The sequence below is a fragment of the Lepidochelys kempii genome, chromosome 6, assembly GCF_965140265.1.
Source record: "Lepidochelys kempii isolate rLepKem1 chromosome 6, rLepKem1.hap2, whole genome shotgun sequence".
In the NCBI taxonomy this organism is placed as follows: domain Eukaryota; kingdom Metazoa; phylum Chordata; order Testudines; family Cheloniidae; genus Lepidochelys; species Lepidochelys kempii.
Genome location: NC_133261.1, coordinates 126,366,535 through 126,388,358, shown reverse-complemented (window position 1 = coordinate 126,388,358; position 21,824 = coordinate 126,366,535). Strand labels below are relative to the sequence as shown.

The following is a 21,824-nucleotide window of genomic DNA, read 5'->3' as shown; positions in this document are numbered from 1 at the left end:
GCTAAAGACCGTGTGACTGTTGCTTTGTGGCAATGCAGCTGGGCATTTAATAAAGCCGGGCTTGCTCTACAGGGCTGCAAATCCCCGTGCCCTAAAAGGCAAGAACAAAAATCTCCTGCCTGTGTTCTGGCAACCAAATAAAAATGCTTGGGTGATGGCAGCATTATTTCTGGATTGGTTCCACAAGTGTTTCATTCTGGAGGTCAAGCGGTACCTCAAAGAGAAAGGACTTGACTTTAAAGTGTTGCTGATCGTAGACAATGCTCCTGGCCACCCTGTGGCACTCCGGTTTGCGAATAACGACGTTGAAGTAGTCTCCCCCCCCCCCCCCGGCCAATACCACCTCCATCCTCTCGACCAAGGTGTGATTCGCTGTTTCAAGGCCACGTATAAGAGGCTTACGTTCTCATGGACACGTAGCACTGTGGATGCTGATCCCAATCTTAATGTGCTGGAAGTCCTTCAACACTGCCGATTGCATCGCTTATATTAAAGCAGGCAATGGATGCAATCAAGCCTGAAACAGTCAATGCATATTGGCAAAACCTATGGAAAGAATGTGTGAATGATTTTAAGGGTTTCCTGACCATTGATAAAGAAGTGAAATGCATTTTTCAGGTGGCCAGGCAAGTGGGTGGTGATGGCTTCGTCGACAGCCTTGAGGAAAAAATTGAAGAATTAATTGAGAGCCATAGAGAAAAAAAAACATTGACTAACAAAAAGAGTTAGAGGAACTGATAAAATGGTCTACAGAAAACGAAGATGACGACGACCACCACCACCAAGAAGAGCCAGCAAGTTGGAATCTTCATAAATTTGTTGAAGTGTTCCAAGCGGCAAAAGACTTGAATGATTTAATTTCTGAATATGATCCCTCTATGGAACGAAGCCTCAAAAATCACATGTAGCATTAGGGACGATTTGAGACCGTATCAAGAAATGTTTGAGCAGCTCAAGAGACAACAGCGACAGTTGCCGATCACCATGTTTTTCAAGGTGAAACAACCAGCAGCAGATGAGTCTACGCAATCAACTTCTTGAGCTGAACCAGAGCCAATCACTTAGTGTACAACTCGCTCTCCGTCACCTCTGTCTCCTGGATCAGCATCAAGCTCTGACGACCCCCTGTAATTACCCCCCCTTATTATCCCCTGTAATTAAAAATACAGTACTGTAAAATTGTATTTTGCACAAGTACTCTATTATATACTGTACATTAGTGTATACATATTACTGTACAGGGTTGTATACACAAAACCATGTACAGTATATTGTACTTCATGGGCAATTTAAGAAATTTTCAAGGGTAATTTTGATTATATGAGATTTTCGCCTTATGCACGGACTTTAGAACCTATCCCCCGTGTAAGATGCAACTCCACTGTAGATGTTAGTGGTCTTCTCCACCTCTAAAATCTAGGAGTTTAAAGAACTAGCTAACATGCAAGCACCAAAACAAGCATTTTTAAAATAGCCAACCTTAAAAAGGCAGATGACTGACAGTACAAATGCCATATAATGAATATGAGTTTTATTATAAAAAACATTTCTGCAAGCACATCTCTGAACTTCTGAAGCTAACTGATGCTCAGACAAGGAGAGATGGAAGAAGAATCTGAATTACAATGAATCTTCCTTCTTTATACCTGCATTCTATCTTGATCTCAGGATCACTAAGAAAGTTCACAGAATATAAAGGGACAGTTTCTTTAAGCATGCAAACAAACAAAAAAAACCCTATTGGTAGAATCCTGGAGCTAGAAAGTGGGAATGTCAGCTAAACTTTTCAGCAGCTTTGTACAATCAAATTAAACAAAACCAAATATAGAAAAGCATGCAAACTTGCACAAGGCCTTGGCTACTCTCGAAAATCTGATATATCATTACAATGAACTTTGGACATGAAGTCCAGCTTCTGCTATCCTGAAAGTTTATGAAATTGGCACTGAAAATAGAGTCAATTTGAATCTAACACTTGTCAAGTATCAGAGGGTAGCTGTGTTAGGCTGTATTCACGAAAACAACAAGACTAACAGATTTGAGCATAAGCTTTCGTGGGTAAAAACCCCACTTCTTCAGATGCATGGAGTGAAAATTACAGATGCAGACATAAATATACTGACACATGAAGAGAAGGGAGTTACCTCACAAGTACAGAGCCAGCGCTGACAGGGCCAATTTGATCAGGGTGGATGTAGTCCACTCCCAACAATAGATGAGGAGGTGTCCATTCCAGGAGAGGCACAGCTGCTTCTGTAATGAGCCAGCCACTCCCAGTCCCCATTCAAGCTCAAATTAATGGTGGTAAATTTGCAAATGAATTTTAGTTCTGCTGTTTCTCTTTGAAGTCTGTTTCTGAAGTTTTTTTGTTCAAGTATAGCTTCTTTCAAATCTGTTATAGAATGTCCAGGAAGACTCAAGTGTTCTCCCACTGGCTTTTGTATGTTACCATTCCTGATGTCTGATTTGTGTCCATTTATTCTTTTACGTAGGGACTGTCTGGTTTGGCCAACGTACATGGCAGAAGGGCATTGCTGGCACATGATGGCATATGTAACGTTAGTAGACGTGCAGGTGAATGAGCCTCTGATGGCGTGGCTGATATGTTTGGGTCCTCTGATGGTATAACTTGTGTAACACTGATGGTGTAACACTTGTGTAACTTCAGGGCTACAGAGGGTGGACTTGTGGTTTAAAAAAAAAATCAAGCAGCAATTTGCATGGCACTGTCTTTGGACCAAGATGAACGCTCTGCATACAGTAAAATGTTGTGCATTACGAAAGGTAAAAATCAAACAGTTATGCAAAGACTCTTGTTACTACCTTACAGATAGTTAGGTTTCTTTATTCAAACAAAACTTGCTAGATTTACAAATGCAGTTCTATAGGTGGTCATTTAAAAAACAGCAAGTTTCTAAAAATACAGCTTGGATAAAACTACATTTAGCAATAGCCCCATTAGGTCAGACTTCAATGACCATGTTAGGTTTAGGAATTTGTGGTTTCTGATGTAACAAAATGTGAGATCCAAGTTATAAAATGCAACGAGTTGTTAAAGTTAGTTTTGCAGAGAGAGACTTGAAAGTATTTCAATTATGTCCTATCATAGGTTTCTAAATGTTCATTAAAATGTCTCAGTTGTCTACTGACTAATTTGTCTTGGTAACAGTTGTGTGACAGCAGGAGAGGGGTTTTTGCTTGTATGCACTGCAATTATTGAACACATTTCCTACTACTGTTCCAAATAGTGAATCTGAGTGTTCAACAAGGATCTCAAAATTACTTTTCACAAGCATTAAGACTCCCTACAAACCTAAGACTCAGATATGTATAATATCCATTTGAGAGAGTTATGGACCTTGAAGCAGTGGTGATCATGCATTCAGAGTCATACAACGAATCACAGCAGAGGTAGGAACAGAACCGGAAGACCTGACTTGCAGTAGCATGCTTTAACTATTAAATTATGCTCACTAGCTGCTACTTTTAGCTATGAAATTTACTTGATTGTACAGCAACTGTGTCATTTTAAGGTAAGTACTGTATAAACATTTAAACTCAGTAAGACTTTATTGGCTTGACTAGCTGGACAAGTAACACCAAAGGGACAGATCCCTACGATGAGGATGGATTGATTTACGAAGTGATTTTAATTAAGTTAAATCAACAAGCAGAAAGTCTTCATAATAAATAATTTATTTTAATCAGGTTTTGTATTGTACTTTAGTTATTTTTTTCCCAGAAGTGCTAGTTCTCATTTGTTGGTAACCAATAAAACATGCTGATTTGCACCTAAATAGTTTTTCAACTAAATTAGTGCTTCTTTTTCTACCAGAAAAAGGACACACTATAGCTATACTTAAACAATTATATAGCTGAATTTACATTTATTCAGATTCTTAATTTTTACTTTACATTAAACATGCTGGACACCTACAAAAAAAGTTCACCAAAACATGTTTTGCATTTAAAACAAAGTGATCTGTTGAACAAAAAGGAAGCATTATCTGTAGCTTTCCTCTTTCTCACTCCCAATAGGTTTCTTAACTTTGAATTAGTCAAACATTGACCTGAACTAGCGGCATAAACTGAAGTGAAGAAAATATTCTCTGCACACACGCAGAAGATGCTACTGTGGTCAAAATCCAGCTTAGCACTTCTAACTCTGGTTCCAGATGCATGGCCAGTGACTTCCACGCATTCGGTGGCCTGACTTTTTAAAAAAAAAAACTTGGCAGCAAATATGTAGGATATATTTATTTTAAATCATTACAATAAATTTAGGCCTTAGCATAAGTTGTCAATTTCAAAATAGGCTTATTTTTAATAATAAACCTTATTTAAATTCAAAAATCCAATCTTTATTTTTAATCAGTTTGTATTCATCCTGCCTAGAGGTGCTAGTCATGAGTAGGCAAGATCCCCCCAGAACAGCTACATGCTGTGTCCATTTGTCTGCAATTACAAAGCAGACCTGAACCAGGCTGAGCCACTGGTGCAATACAGCGAGGATAAGCACACATGTGTGCGTGCACACTCTTAACTCTTAGGCCTGGTCTACACTACAAAGTTGGGTCGACTAAGCAGCCTTGTGTGGACCTCGTTGTGCACGTGGTCTACACTCCAATTTGTCTCTCACTGATGTAAGTGCCCGACTACAGCAATGCAATGACATCACCTCCCCAAGTGGTGTTGAGCCACAGCTGACGTACTAAAGGTCAATGCAGCATGAGTGGAGACACAACATTACTTTTGTCAACCCTAATAGTTCTCCAGCAGCACTCCCACATTGCCCAACACTGACGGCTCTGGTCACAATTGTGAATTCCTCTGCTCTGGGGGTCACAGACTGGAAGCCCCTTCCCTTCCCCTCCCCTCCCCGGCCTTTGAAGCCCCATGAAGTTTTGAAATGCCTTTTCCCGATTATGCAGTTTGACAAGCACACCTAGCAGCTCTCCATTGTTTGGTGCAACGGACCAGCTGACCATGCTGGTTACCATGCTAGAGACATACTCTGGCTTGGAGTAGACAGGAAATATTAGATCCCCTGGGCCTGTGGGGAGAAGAGTCTGCTCAAGCAGAGCTAAGGACCAGCCTTAGGGTATGCCTACACAGCAAAGAAAAACTCATGCCCGCTGACTTGGGCTCGAGCCGCGAGAGTGGTCTGTTGCTGTTCAGAAGTCCAGGCTTGGACTGGAGCCCAAGCCCTGGGACCCTCCAGCCTGAGCCTACAAGTCTACACAGCAATGAAACAGCCCCACAGCCTGAGCCCAAGTCAGTGGGCACAGGCCAGCTGCAGGATTTTTTGTTGCTTTGTAGACATGTTCACATTCCTATGGGTGTGTGCAAGGCGATTGCATGGGGGATGCAGGAAAACAGGTACAACAGAGACAAGCAGCAGTGCTGTGTGAAAGCAAAAGAACTGCATCAAGCACAACAGAAGGCCAGGGTGGCCAACAGTCAATCTGGTGCCGAGCTGCAGACCCGCTGCTTTTGCAAACAGCAGAGTGCCATACTTTTCAGAGACGCCCCTGCCACCCCACACACCTGAGCTGCAGATACCTAGCATGAACAGTGAGGAGGATGGAGTACATGTGACCAGAGGATCCACCTATGCTGCAGGCCAGGACTTGTTTGAAACTCTACTGCAGTGCAGTGTACCCGACAGTCAAGCACAGGTGAGGCCAATGCAGGGGAAGGAACAGCAGTAAGTGTGTAATTGTATTCCCCATTACAATGATGTACTGACAGTGTCCACAACTTAACAGGGTACAATTATCTATTTATTTGCACTAGAAGTGCAACAAATACTGGTGGGAAAATTCTGCACCACTGCGCAGTGCAGAATTTGCACAGAAATTAATGTTTTTTTGCACAGAATTCCCCCCCCCCCCCCCAAGCAAAGAAATGGGCTGCAAAAGATGCTTACTGCAACTAGGGGGTGGTGGACCTGGCAGAGCCCAGCTCACAAACAGAAGACACGGGGTAGGGGGGCACGGAGAAGAGGGAAGCTGGAGGGTTCCGGACAGCTGCAGTTCCCCACACACCCTGAAGGAAGGAAGGAGCCATACAGGAAACTCTGTACAACCCAGGACCCAGCATCAGGCAGTTTCTCCTCTGGATCCCTGGGCTCTGTGGGGGAGGGGATACCCCCTTCCTCCCAGAGCCCAGTCATGGGTATGAGTGTCTTGCCCCTGCAAGCTCAGCTCTGGGGGGAGGGGGCAGAGAAGCAGGAACTGGGTTGTTGTAGGGGTTCCCTTAACTTTCTACTCCTGAATGAATTTTTTTGGGTCTGTATTGTTACCAAATTACCAAAATAACTGAAACTGGTGTGATTGTATAGTGTTAGTTTGGACAAAACTATAGAGAACTTTAAAAAAAATGTGAGCAGAATTTTTCTGGCACGGAATTCCTTCAGGAGTAAATAAAGACGTAGCATTGCTATCATCTTTTCATGCCTCTCTGTAGAGTTAGGCAAGGGATCCATGTGGAGCAGTTTACATACAAAGCGATGTCCCTTGAATGCTCCTGAGACATCTCCATGAAACTTTCATGGAGGTATTCTGCAATCCTCTCCCAAAAGTTTCTAGAGATGGCAGCCCTATTTCTCCACAGTAGGACTCTCTCCCATGCCAGTCAAGGGTAACTTTGGCAGCCACCATTTCAGCGTGCAGCCTAGCAGCCAGGGTGAAAGTAACAAATTTTTTACTGGTACGGTTGTATTGCAACCCCACTTCCCACCTCCACTCCCACACACTTAACTTCATAGATCCCTTTGCATGACTGATACTCTAGAATAAAACGAGCAGACAGCTACTGCATTGGTAGTAACTTTAAGGGTAAGTCTACACAGCCCATCTTAAAGTGCTGCCAGAGCAGCACTTTAACGGGGCTGTGTAGTCGCGGCTCCAGCGCTGGGAGAGAGCTCTCCCGGTGCTGTAATAAAACCATCTCCGTGAGGGGAATAGCTCCCAGGGTTGGGAGCACAGCTCTCAGAGCTGTAAGTGGCAGCGTAGACAGTGCTACAGTGCTGGGAGCCCCTCACGGAGGTGGTTTTATTACAGCACGTGACTACACAGCCACGTTAAAGTGCTGCCACATTAAAGCTTTAGACGTACACTTTTGTGGAGGACTTTCCGCTTCTTCATTTGTTGCTGTTTTTGATTGACAATCCTCCCCCACCCCCCCCATTTCCTCACTTTAACGGGCATGTTTAAATGTGAGTATCAGACAGGCAGGAGCCTGGGGGGTATCACAGACCAGCAAACAGCTCCAGTGGGAAAGAGGCATGAGACAGAAATTTCACCCACGGTGCCAGCTGCTTCAGAACCCAGCTCATGCACTGCCAAGCCCCATGCCTTGCCTCCCACTGCTGGCTCCTACCTCTGCCACCCCACAGCCACCTGCAACAGGCACAGCTGCAGACTCCCCCAAAGAACCCGGATACAGAAGGAAGGAGGGTCCCTGGCTCTGGTTCTCCCTGATTGCAGCCCGTTGAGCTCTCCCTTCTGCAGCTGGATGAATAATGAATGAACCCAAGGGCTGGAAGCAGAGCACAGTGCCCTGGGCACTGAGTGCAAAGCCACCCCCCTGTCCTGCAGTATGCACACAACACTCGCTCCCCAGGCTGCCTTGTCCCCAAAGGACACGCGCATGTGGATCTGCATGCTGGAGAGCGGGTGGTCCATAGGAGAACTAGCCCAAGAGCTAACTGGGTGGGGAGCAAGGGGCTTTCTGCACAATCACACTCCTTAGTCCTGTTTGTATTGAGCTCCTTAGACCTCCCTGCCTGCTGCCTTTCAGCTCCCCTAATCTTGGAGGTCAACTCAGGATTCCCTCTCCAACTACGCTTAGGGGTGGTTGGTTAGCTTGCAGAGAGGGATGTTTGCTGCAATCCATTCGGCCTTCATGGATTTCACAATACTGGGCTCCTTCCAGCAACATCTCCGCTCCAGTGAGTCGTTCCCTCTTAGCAAAGGCTGAATTATGCAGCCTGTGATTCTGCAATTGTCAAGGTTCCTCCCCCACTCTGAACTCTAGGGTACAGATGTGGGGACCTGCATGAAAAACCTCCTAAGCTTATCTTTACCAGCTTAGGTCAAAACTTCCCCAAGGTACAAAATATTACACCCGTTGTCCTTGGACTGGCCGCTACCACCAAACTAATACTGGTTACTGGGGAAGAGCTGTTTGGACACGTCTTTCCCCCCAAAATACTTCCCAAAACCCTGCACCCCACTTCCTGGACAAGGTTTGGTAAAAAGCCTCACCAATTTGCCTAGGTGACTACAGACCCAGACCCTTGGATCTTAAGAACAATGAACAATCCTCCCAACACTTGCACCCCCCCTTTCCTGGGAAATGTTGGATAAAAAGCCTCACCAATTTGTATAGGTGACCACAGACCCAAACCCTTGGATCTGAGAACAATGAAAAAGCATTCAGTTTTTTACAAGAAGACTTAATAAAAAATAGAACTAAATAGAAATAAAGAAATCCCCCTGTAAAATCAGGATGGTAGATATCTTACAGGGTAATTAGATTCAAAAACATAGAGAACCCCTCTAGGCAAAACCTTAAGTTACAAAAAAGATACACAGACAGAAATAGTTATTCTATTAAGCACAGTTCTTTTCTCAGCCATTTAAAGAAATCATAATCTAACACATACCTAGCTAGATTACTTACTAAAAGTTCTAAGACTCCATTCCTGTTCTGTCCCTGGCAAGAGCAGCATACAGACACAGACCCTTTGTTTCTCTCCCTCCTCGCAGCTTTTGAAAGTATCTTGTCTCCTCATTGGTCATTTTGGTCAGGTGCCAGCGAGGTTACCTTTAGCTTCTTAACCCTTTACAGGTGAGAGGAGCTTTCCCCTGGCCAGGAGGGATTTCAAAGGGGTTTACCCTTCCCTTTATATTTATGACAGCAATCAACTACATTTAATTACATTGTTCCAACAGAGGGGACAGTCACACCAGGAGCTTTCTACTGTAAATTGCGTACCTGAAATGAAAGACTTGACCAATAAGAAGCAAGCAGTTACCGTGAGGCACTCAAAAGCGAACGTTCGGAATCACATGAATGTCGTTCACCTGACGAAAAGTAAAAAAACTGAAGGGGAGCATTTTGTTTCTAGAGAATGTAAAATATATTTAATTCAAGTGATAAATCTGATTTTTTAATTACTATTACAGTTAAACCTAGCCTATTTTACCCATTTGTACTGAATGCTTTGGCCACTTCTTTACCGGTATGCTCTATCGGCCCATACCGGCTTACTTTCACCTCTGCTAGCAGCATATAGGACCAGGCAGCTTTGGGATGCCAGCGGCAGCTGTGCTCCCTGCCTTTGTTACCTTCAGGAGTGAGATACCAGCTAAAGCCATCACCACCTGTGGAAACTGGAGCCAGCATTTAGTGCTATTGCCCTATACACCGTTTCATCCAACTGAGCAATTCCCTCCTCCTTGTTTCCCTCACCCCGGAGGGTCATCCTCACCAGGGCTGGTGCTGCGAGTGGCACCATGCACAAGCACTCCAAAGTACAAAAGTGTCAGTAGGTATGACTTGTTTAAAAAGTTTACAGGAGCAAAGAAAGGGTAGTCTGAATCTTCTTCACTTTCACTTTCCATTTTAACTATATGGACAACAGTAACAGTGTGTGTTTTATCAGCAGCTGCCCCTCCACACCCGTGCAATGCTGGAGGCCAGATAAGGAGGAGAAAGAACAGGACTTAGGGTAACATGTTCAATGACATCTTACAAGCCAATGCTGCAGACCATTGCAGTGATCCAGGTAGGCTAAGCTGGGCTAACTGTGAGGAGAGTGAGGCAAACCACAAAATTTTAAGGTTTTTAAGAACTTAATAGGGGAAAACCCAAAAGCTGTACCAGGAAGATAAATATAGAACAGTGGCTCAACCTTTCTAGACTACTGTACCCCTTTCAAGAGTCCTATTTGTCTTGCGTACCCCCAAATTTCACCAATTTAAACTGCTTGCTTACAAAAAAGCCAGACAGACAACTGTTACAGCACACTATTACTGAAAAATTGTATACTCTCATTTTTACCATAATTATAAAATTGTAAGTACAATATTTCCAATTCCATTTCAGTGTATAGGATACAAAGCAGTATAAACAAGACATTGTATGACGTTTTAGTTTATACTGACTTTGCTAGTGCTTTTTATGTAGCCTGTTGTAAAAGCAAGCAAAATATCTAGAGGAGTTCATGTACCCCCTGGAAGACCACAGTGTGCCCCTAAGGGTACGCAAACCCCTGGTTGAGAACCACAGGTATAGAACATGACCAAGTACTTACCACTTACAATAAGAAGCTTCAGATTACTAACACATTAACCCTTTGAGAGAGTTTGTACATGGTACTCTTCCTTACTCTGTGCAGTTAATGCCAAAGGCATTGTTCTTAAGAACAAAAGATTACACAACAACATGCGGTTTCATTTCAGAGAAGAAAAAACTTCCCCTCTCCTTGGCTGTAAGTCCAGCTTCAGTCTTGATGTCCTATTCTTTGCTTCTCTTTGGCCTGAAGTGCTGCACAGACTCAGTGTTCCTGGGGCTGTACTTCTTTGCATCAAGTTTATCCACAAGTGGGGTTCCTTCACCTAGTAGGCCCTCACTTGTCCACTAGGCACCTCTGACTGTTTGGATATCTATCGATGGAATATAGCTCATTCTCCCTGTTCATATGCTTAGGTCAGAGGTGGGCAAACTATGGCGCGGGGGCCACATCCAGCCTGCGGGACCATCATACCCAGCCCTTGAGCTCCCCGCTGAGGAGGCTGTACCCCCTCCCCTGTTGTGCCCCCTCCCCCGCAGCCTCAGCGTGCTGTGCCACCCGCACAGAAGGGGGCTGCACTTCGGGGGCAGGGGAGAGCAGGAAGGGAGGCTCACCTGCAGCCTCAGGGGACCAGGCAGGCGGCAGGAGTGCAGCGAACGTGGGTGGAGGACTCAGGAGGAGCAGCGGGTGGCCGCGCAGCTGGCTGGAGAGAAGTGGCGCTTCGAAGGGGAAAATTTGCTGCTTCTCTCTGGCCGCCCCTGCCCCTCCCGAGTCCTCTGCCCATGTTTGCAGGGCCGCATTCTGAAAGGGGCTTTAGAGGGGGAGGTCACATGGGGCCTGTCAGGGGACAAGGAGTAGTGGGGGTTGGAGGTTCTGAGGGGGGCAGGAAGAAGACAGGGTTAGGGGAGGTATAGCCTTCCCTACAGTTTTGGAATCCTGATGTGGCCCTCCGGCCAAAAAGTTTGCCTAGCCCGCTTTAGGTCCTTTGTGGGCGGGTTTCTCATGTACGGTTTTCAGGATCTATTTTCATCCAACATCTTTTTGAGCAATTTCCTTTCAGTATTTTTCCTGGATTCCCTTCAGGATCTCTGTAGGTCCCCCCCTTCTACTTTCTCTCTCTAATGCTCTGCTCACCTACGCAGGTCTATTTTTTGCCGCTTCTCCTGACTTTAAATTGTTCCTATTTTCCTTCTTTCCCCTGGTCTCATTTCCCAGCCCTTTAAAATTAAAGAACAGGAGAATAAAATCACCTCAACTCCTCCTCCAGCTCAGCATCTTGATTTTTCTTCAACAGCTTTTTCCAACAGCCCCCATCAGGTGGGCTCCAAGCCCGCTCCCCAGCTCGAGCTGCCCTCTCAGTGGCTCTCTCCCCACCCCGGGACAGCATTCAGTGCTGCTGCATCACAGCTGCAGGAGATGCTAGTGCCAGGGTCAGGGTCACCACGCTGTGAGCAAAGGACCTGGAAGGTGTACACTGCAGACAGCCTGGAGAAGGAAGAGCAGACAGCAGGAAGAGCAGAGGGAGATTCACCAGCACACAATGGGGCTTTTCCAGTAGCAAACAGATGCTGCAGTCTCCCTCAGGCTCGACCATCGCAGGCTTGCTTCCCTTTGCGGTCCATGGAGAACTCCATCACATCACCTCCCCACCCCCCACATTCCATGGGGCATCAGCAGCCACATCCCTACCCCCTACACACTGGGGGACCTTACGGACAACTACAGCTTCACATATACAGCAAGCGTGGTTTCCCCACAGGTGAGCGTGTGTAGGTAAGATGGACATGAATGTTCTTTCTTCATAATAAATTAGTGAACAGAACTTACGTTTTAAATGTATGTGCTTTTAAACTGAAGATTTTTCTTTGCACTGGTTTTGTTAAAGATTAACAGAATTTTACTCTGTATTAGTTCACAACACATGCTGCAGAGTACCTAGCAGTTCTGAAAGCACCTTCTGACTTGTTACTGTACAGAGTGAGAACTCATAGGTTCAGTGACAAAGTGTAGTAATCCTAAATGTACAGCAAGCACCTCAAAAATCAATAGGTGCGTGGTCAGCGTTATATTCATAGATGCACCCCAAGCACTCTACAATTCCTAATAGGCCCCAAAACACCAGGGCCAGGTAGCTCACACTACATATTGAAAGAGCACTTTAACAGTGAGCCACAGTAAAGCCTCCCTGAGCTGTACAGCTCCACATTGAGCTCTAATAGCCTGTGTGTCTGGCTGTTCAAACTCAGCCGACAGCTGCTCCACCTCCATCCTGCAACCCAGAAGCAACTTCCCCCCCTTTGCTTCACAGATATTATGCCGGACACAGCAGGGAGCTAGAACCATTGGGATTCCCCCCCCCCCCCCAGGAGCTGGAATCTTGTGATTAGACAATGCCAGCATCCCTTCAGTCAATCAAAAGAGCATTCAACTGTCATTTTGCACCTGCTATAAGCCAGTACTTGAACCTTTTGCTTGGTGTGGTCGAGGTGGCTGTATACAGCTTCATGAGCAAGGGGTAGGCTGGGTCACCCAGGATCACTATTTGCATTTCAGCATTGCCAATGGTAATCTGCCAGTTGGGAAAGAAAGTCCCTGCTTGCAGCTTTCTGAACAGTTCTGTGTTCGTAAAAGATGTGAGCGTCATGCCCCTTCCCTGACCAACCACTGTTGATGTCTATTAGCCATCAACTTGCATAACCGTAGAAAAGTAGCTCTCTGTTGATGTACTCTGGCAAGGTGGTTTTATGCCAAAATAGGGAAAGACCTGCCTGCCACCTATTGCTCCCCATCCACTATGTCCCGCACACCGCGGAGAGTCACAGTCCTACATAGCAGGAAACGATTAATGCCTCTGAACACTTGCATTACAATGGCCCCCACAGTGGATTTTGCCACTCCAAAATGATTTCTCACTGACCAGTAGCAACCCAGCATTTCAAGTATCCACAGTGTGATCACCACTCGCTTCTCCATTGTCAGTGCGGCTCTCATTTTGGTGTCCCTGCACTAGAAGGCTGTGGCAGGCTCAGCATGCAGATCCAGATTTGTGGTCTTTTGCATCCAAAAGTTCTGCAGCCACTACTGGTCAACCCAAACCTGCAATACAATACAATCCCACCAGTCAGTGCTTGTTTCTCGGGCCCAGAAGCAGTACTCCATCTACCTCACCAACCACCTTTAATTGGTTCTTGCTATGTCCCACAGCAATCTGTCCTCCAAGAAATCGTCACATGTTTCCCTGCCGATTCAGTTCTTCTTATGGCTCTGCAGATACTGGAGGATCATGTGTTCTGCGCTTGTGACACTTATGACAATAGTGCAGAGTTCTACAGGCTCCATGCTTCTGTCAGAGATGGGGGAGAGCAAGGAGGGCTGCATGGGTTTATGAGATTTAAAAAAAAAAAAAGGGGGGTGGTGGAAAAAGTTGAGATATAAGTGACATGGGATGAAGACAGTTGCATACTGGGAAGTTGACCCCTTACTCCTAGTCTCTCGTGTGACTGTTTCTTTCCCACTATGCATTGCCAAAACTTCCCAGGAGGTGGGTTGCACACTGCACAGACAAGGACTCCTGATGAGTATGCATAGCTCCAAGTACAGAAGCACACAAGCAATATTCTTACTGCAGCGGCTTTATGCCAGAGTAACTTGCATCGTCCAAAGTTTGTAACATAGACAAGGCCTTAGCACAGATGTCCTCTGACAGAAAGATAACCCTTCAGCATGCCCCTCTTGGGAAGAAGATATCCCTAGAGTGAGCTCAGATTGTGAACATGTGATTTGTCTGGGCATACCTGCTGTTTGTCTTACTAGCAAAGAGAAACGTGAAATTGTCTTCAATGGCAATTGGCTAGAAGCCTGCTTTATTGCAGTTTTCTAGCCAAGTAATTTCAAGGGAGAGTGCTACAAAGTCTGGTTCATACGCAGCCTCTGGGGCGGATTTGAGATACACAGAACCCAGAGCTGTTAACTGAAGGTGCTCAAACTGCAGACCCACTTATGTTCTATGTTACTGAGAAGAATGGGTCAAATTGAGAGGAGGAGGGGGAAGGGAAAAACCAAAGCTTCTTTTCCTGCATCAAGAGGAATCTCAGGTCTCAACTTTCTCCATTTTATTGGATGATTCTTCTAGAGACTTTGAGCAAGAATGTGACATCGCAGTAGGCTGAAACTTGAGCATTTCAAGTCCCAGCCTCTTCTCTCTCTCAAGGGAGAAGTGTGGAAGCTGCATCTAAGATAGTTCTATTTCACATCCAGAATTCACGTAGCAGAAAATAAACCTAGACTGCCAATCCCAGAATTAAAATCATGTACAACATTAAGCTCAGAGTGCAGATATAAATGAAGAGAAACATGAAAGCACTGGGTACATTTTGCAGGCACTTCAAAATGAAGCTAATTTTTTGGATGAGCTACCAAAATATCATAGTTAAGATAACTTTTTAAATGCTTTCTTCAGCTCCAATTGTTGCAGTGAAAAAAGAGCAGGAATATTTCTACCATGAAAGTAAAGTTTTATTGTTCTACTAGTGGCACTTTAGGGATTTAGAAATGTTTTGAAAGTTATATTGACTGATTCATTAGCTTGCATGGTTACAGAACTAAACACTAAGTTACTCATATTCCCTTGAGTAGGCCACTGCCTCACTCTTCTACAATCAGTATATGCAAAGAGCTTTCTATTTAGTCCAGGAAGACTAACTATTCAAAAACAAATTTACTTCAGCCAATTTGCTCCCCTTGTCAGAAGTTTAGAGAGCCATGGTATATACTCAAAAGACACCTTTCCTCTCCAGTTCAACAGGAGATATTTTTATTCCTTCTATATGTTATTTGACAGACACTCTGAAAATCCATGACTTCTCAGTAAGTGTATACAATACTCTTGCATTAAACAGACTATTTTCTCATTGTTTTGGGACATCCTATATTTAAAATGGGAACATCATACTTGTGTGTGATAAGAAAAAATGGCTGAGTACATCATAATCACCAGGGCCTGGAAGTGCCATTTCCCCCCAGTGCATGCTGTGTCTGACAAACTGTTAACCTCCACTATATTGATACGTGGATTAGGATAAAAGGAAACTGTGATAGCCATGAACATTACCTCAGGAAGCCATTTCTGCAGAGTAGCACTAGGTTTCATTTTACACCTAGGCCTCTGATGAAACCATTGCTATACTATGAACCCTCAGACAGTTTAACTCACCACATGACTTATGGGATTTTTTAATGAAGTGCCACTGTGAACTATGTTTCTGTATAACTTTGAGTAAGTATGTACCAAAATCTCTGTAGGTCTGTCTGTTATGCTACTAGAAATTTTTTTAAAAAACGCTAAGAGTAAAACCCAAATACTTTCCCTTCACTACCCCTACCGCTAACTTCCAAGCTTGAGCTAAAAAATTTAAAAGGCTGCAGGACAAAAGCCAAAAAAAGGTTCCCATTTGATTTTTAAATGGTTATAAAGAGAGTCAGTATCTAGGGTAGCAGATTTCTTTATTGTGTTCTCAAAAGAGTGATGTAAAAAGAGCCATTGTTCCCAAAATCCCAATCTAAAAACAAAACTGCAGTGGCCACAGTCTTAGCCCAATTATTTGTCCATAGAATTGATATTAGAAAAGTTATGGGTTTCCCCGATTCCAACGTTCACAAATGCTGAACACCATGTACAAGATCCGTCTTTGAAAGCATCACTGTACCCAGTCTAGTCATTCTCAGAAGTCAGAGAAATGTCAATTTATATTAGCATTTAACAGAGTTTGCAGCCCATCCACAATTCAGATATGACAAGTTTCAGAGTAGCAGCCATGTTAGTCTGTATCCACAAAAAGAAAAGGAGGACTTGTGGCACCTTAGAGACTAACAAATTTATTTGAGCATAAGCTTTCATGAGCTACAGCTCACTTCAGGCATCTGATGAAGTGAGCTGTAGCTCACAAAAGCTTATGCTCAAATAAATTTGTTAGTCTAAGGTGCCACAAGTCCTCCTATTCGTAATTCAGATATGTAATCATATTCATATATGTATTCAGTAACCAAGGCAAATGGGCCTGGCTCATCCCCTCCATGAACATAGCCAGCACAGGTGGATTGGAAACTCCACAAGCCTCCTCTTGTGCCATTTCCTTGGTCTCGTTTCCTTACTACTACATATGGAACATGCAGGGGTCCTGTTGCTCCAGGACCTGGAAATTTTGTGCTATGTGAAGGGGGCATAGGCTTCTCACAAAGAGGACCTGTGCCTCTGACCGGGCGCAAGGCATACTGCATTCAACCCCATTTCTGCAGTTTTTTGTACCCCTTGGTGTTCCATTGGCTCCATGAGGTCACAGAGGTCCACAAACATGTGTCAAGTTGCATGATCAGGGCTTGTATTCAGAGGCAGTTAAGGGCATATATGAAGTTATGCTACCCAGCCTTAAGTATTTCCACTTAAATTCCAAAAAAAATCACTTTTACACCTTATATTTGATGGAGACTACAGTACGATACACACAAGGGTGGTTTCGTATGTATTGCAAGAGTGCATTTTTTTTAAATAGACTTTAAATATTATTTCAGGCAGAATTAAGTGATGCAGCAACTCCAAAGGACTTTGTCTTCCCTCCTGTCACTATCCATACCTAAATTGAAGTAGGATGCCTTCAAAAGATCTCTTAACATTTTGTATTTTTAAATTTTAAGCTGGGCTTGTGCCTTTTTATAACTTTGGTTTTGCCAAGAGGTCCCTAAGTAGTCTCGGGGAAGTTTAGTGTCAGCTCCAACATGAGCTGAAGGAACAATGATGGTTTGTAATTAGTAACAGTATTGCTAGATGGAAAGTTTATTCCAAGAGATAAAAATTCTACTTTGTAGCTCTAGAAGAGGCAGTGATAAAAATTACTGCTGCTTTCCTAAAATATTTTAAACATTTAAGGCCATTTAAGATATTCACTAGGATCAGCAGGCAAATCAGACATTTTGACTTCAAAAGTTCAAGAACCTTTTGATCAAGGAACTAGTCCAATACCTGCATTATGTATGAAGCAGATGGTTTTGGGGTGGGGTTTTTTTGGTTTTTTTTTTAAGATGCAAGTTGGCTGCCTAGACTGTGTACACTCCTTGCTGAGAAGTCCAGAGGGGGAGAGAGATGTTTTTGCATGCATGGAATGGGAATGGGGTGGGGATGAGAGGGAGTTGCAGGCTCTTTCTACTGAGATTACCTAAGAGAGCGCTAACATGCAGCTGTTTGGGGTGAGGTGGGGCGGGGTGTGTGGAAGAGATGGAGTTTTGCTGCCAGAGATCCAAGGGAAAGAATATCTCCAGCCAACCAGGGCTGGAGCCCCCAATACTTGTTAGCGTAAGTAGCCACTGTATGCTGGAAAGAATTACAAGATGCATAACAACCTATACAGTGAATAGTTCTAGATCTAGAGTGAAAACAGTTTAGCACTTATCAAAAGCAACTGTGTTCTTACATAGGTGTCAGAGAAAAACTATTTCTTTTTTAAAAAAAATAAATGTTACAGCAATAAGTTACAGTAAAGTTGCCCATGTGCACACGCGTGAGAGAGAAAAGGGGAAAGGTTATATCTCCAGGTCAAAAAAAAGATGCCATCTGAGAATATTTTGAAGAGAATTCCTGCATCATTTGGCAGTGTTAGAAAAGGATTACATACCACATGTGAAAAGAGCAACAGAGATGCAAGGCTTAGTAGAAGCAATGAAACATTTTAATGCCAAAAATGCTCTTGAAGACTGTTTCAGTCAGTGAGAAGTCTGGATCTTCTGGTGATTAGTATAGACATTTTTACTGATTTTAGGAAAAATATTTAAATATTAATAGTTATTTTTAAATGCTGCTGGATTCTTTCATTTGTAGGTTTTAATGAAGAGTGAAGTTTATATAGATGTTACTGGAATGGATCCATATTTAAATTTTTCTCTAAAGGTTAGAAATTGGTCTTTAAAAGATTATCAAATATGGCAGAGGGTTGTGTTTCATAATGTGAGTGGAGATGTGCAGACAATCAACCATTCTGACTGATAGCCTTGGACACAGAGATGCTAATCTTTTAACCTGACCTGAACTTTCATGTTGAGGTAACATACTCTGTAGACAAATGAAGTAAAGCAATAAGCAAGCTGATTTACTGTACTATGGGCAAAAAAAAAAAAAAAAAAAAAACCACCATTTGAACGAAATGCTGTCCTTCCTTTCCCTCATATGTCAATTACCTTTGTATGCCAGATTCCTTCAAATATGCCAGAGATACAAAGTCCTCAAAAGACAACCAAATCCACAAAGGATCAGATGCTTGAAAACCTATTCGAGTCATCTTTGGGCAAATTTAAAAAGGACACCTTTTTTAAACTGCGATCACATTTTCGTCATGTTACCAACAAGGGCCCAAATCAGTTTAGTTGAACTATTTCAAAACACTTTTGGGGTGAAACCAAGCATGAGAGTCAAAACCTAAGATTATATTTTTAGTTATTATGGGATAAATTAGGAGTTTGGGATGGAAAGTTTCTTCCACTTCCTAAATAGGAAGCCTACCTTAGCGCGCCTGCTGACTGGGAGCCGCCCAAAGTAAGCCCGTGCCCCAACCCCACACCCCAATCCCCTGCCTTGAGGCCCCCCCCCGAAAACCCAGGGCCCCTTCCTGCACCTCAAACCCTTCATTCCCAGCCCCACCCCAGAGCCTGCACTCCCAGCCCAGAGCCCCCTCCCACACCCTGAACTCCTCATTCCCAGTCCCACCCTGCAGCCCTCACCCCTGCACCTAGCCCTGACCCTCTCCCACACCCCTCATCCCCAGCTCCGTTGAGTTGCAGGCATCAATTTTCTTCAACTGTGTCGCCAGAAAAATAGTTTGAAAACCACTGACCTAGGGTATATCAATACTGCAGGCTGCAGTATGCCTCCCAACTCAGGTGGGGAGACACATGCTAGCTCCGCTTGAACTAGTGTGCTAAAAATGATTGCAATGTAGATGGCAACACAGACGAGCGAACCATACAAGTGCAAGCCTGCCCAACCCCCTAGGTCTGAGCTCGGGTGGCTAGCCTATGATGCAGTTTTTAGCACACTAGTTTGAGTGGAGCTAATGCACCTCTATCTACCTGGGCTCAGAAGCATGCTCTCAGCTGCAGTGTAGATGTATCCCTTGATGCCTCAATCAGGGACTCATTCATACAGAATTGCTGGATGCTGCACCCAACGACAATGGGATTGGAAAGCTTTTGCAAATGCCTAAGGGGAAAACTCTGGAGTCTCAATGGGTGGGGTGATCTTGAGAATGATTCTTGGTTTTCCCTTATATACAGTGCCCAGCACAATGGGGACCCAATCCCAATAAGGGCCTTCGGGCACTATCATAAAACATTTAATCATCGTCATCATAGTTCAATAGTTTGTGAACATGTGACAACAGGAGATGAGGATGTACATTTGACAAACACCAGGATATACTCAGTTCAAAAGTAGTAAAACCAGAATTTTTGTTCAGTATGGGTGCATCTTAGATGTTGATAATCCTGCAAATGTGGAAGAGAAGAAGAATCTTGTAGAGAACAATGACAAAGCATGAAACTCACTGCATGTGGCTGTAATGTGTACTTGACATCTTTAGCCAAAGATCTTGGTACCCCAGTGAAGAAAAATTGTAATGAAATTGTAAAATACTTAAAGTCAACTTTAAGTAATTAAAATGCTTTTACCCATCTGCTCTAAGTGAAGCCATCTGAAGAGATGCTGTGTAGGAGAATTGAGTGAGTGAGCGAGCATTTTGAACAGTTTAAGAACTAGCCTGACAATTTGTGACTGAAACATTGCCCTCTATTTTGACACTTATTGCCAAAATAGTAAACCACAGAACTAGAGACAAGTATGGAAGACATGTGGATTAGATTGAAGCCTATTTCAAATCACTTTTGACAAACTAAACAGATCTGTTAATGACCAGAAAAACCAAAATCTGAAAATTTGAGTTTTCAGAAATTGACCAGCTCTGCTAAACAGAAAGCGGTTATACTGCTACTACTGAAATGCAGAAGGAACTTCAGGAGACTCTGCAGAAAGACATACCCAAGGACAAGTCTACAACACAAGCAGTGTGTGAAGTGCTTGTTAGTTTCTTCAATCTCAGATTGTCAACCCACAGTATCAAAGTAGAAGTCTAAATAAGGAGGTAAATGTCACGATGCAACAGAAATTTTACTGATCACCCAATCATATTTTTAAAAAATGCATACCAAAACCCCATCCTCAAGCAACCATATTTGTTTCTTTGGTGATCAATAAATAAAAACCTTTGAACTGACGGATATCAGTGGCCAGACATGTCAATGCAGTTTGCAGGAGAGAAACCAACTTTTCCCCTGCAGTGGTCTTTGCCACAGCGGAAGAACAAATGTTTTAAATTTTGGACTACTTCACTACACAGCAGGCTTCTCAAATGGAAATAATCAGGGAACAAGAGCAGGTGGCAAAAGAAGAGCTTGAAATGTCCACTTGCAGTTTCTTAGTCAGCTTACTGAAACCCGCTCTGCCTTTAGAGAATCCATTAACTTTAGGTAATCACCAAAAAAATTTGGAGGGGGGGGGGGGGAGAAAAAGCTACTAAGAATGCAGAACTAGCCAAGAGACCTGAACTGCCACAAGAAAAGTTTTAGTGTCATAAGTTGTATTAGCAATTAAACCCAAAACAAAAAATACCACACACCTCAAATACTTAAAACAAGCTACTGAGAATTTTTGATTTCAAATCTAACAATGTTGCTTTCATAGAGAGTAAAGTTAAATGTCCAATCAGAAATTAAAAAAAAAAAAAAAAGTCAAATTCTCACAATTCTCTGACCCATGTAGTTTAGTAAAAGTCACTGCTTGACTAAGGCAATCACATGTTACCAGAGAGGAATCACTATTATTTAGCCTAATAGGGCCAAACTGTAATACTCCTTGGGTAGTCCCATTGGTACTACTTGAGTGAGTTAAGGGCAAGATAACATGCTTACTCAGGGTGTAGAGCACCTTATTCCTTGAGCAGTGGAATTATTCTAGAGAGTACACTACTACTGCAACCAGACCTTAGTCCATCCCATGCTTTGCTGCACATTGGGCTACCCACATTTGCAATCCTTGCCTGTCAACTGACCTTCGCTCCAAATCTTCCCATTTCATGTTGGGGTGCTTGATGTTGTTCAGAACTGTTGGTTTCCATGTTATTCGTGGTCTTCCTCTCTTTCCTCTTGCATTTTCTGGTTTCCATTCAAGGGTTCTTTTCCATTCTCTGTACATGTCCCAGCCACTGATGCCTTCATTTGTAGATTTGTGAGAGAGGGTACCTTGTCCAGTAATTTTTCTGACTTCATTTATCTTCCTATCTCTCTAGGTTATTCCCAATATTCTTCTCAGACATTTGTGATTAAATGCATCCAGCTTGTGTGTACCTTTCTTGGTAAGTTGCCATGTCTCACTGCTATATGTTGTGATGACGATAACAATTGCTTTGTAAACATTCAGTTTTATCTT

At 43.5% G+C, this 21,824-nt stretch overlaps 1 protein-coding gene across 7 annotated transcripts in view; it reads right to left on the bottom strand.

The window, feature by feature from the left end:
* Positions 1–21,824, bottom strand: part of FERMT2 (FERM domain containing kindlin 2) — a 100,585-nt gene that overhangs the window by 63,681 nt on the left and 15,080 nt on the right. Inside the window, exon 1 of one of the 7 annotated variants that reach the window (XM_073350111.1) lies at positions 9,004–9,092. The exons of the other annotated variants lie outside the window; for them this stretch is intronic. The gene's annotated coding sequence lies outside the window, so the exon portion shown is untranslated. Of the gene's footprint in view, positions 1–9,003; positions 9,093–21,824 lie in introns of those variants that run through there. 7 annotated transcript variants of the gene reach the window in all.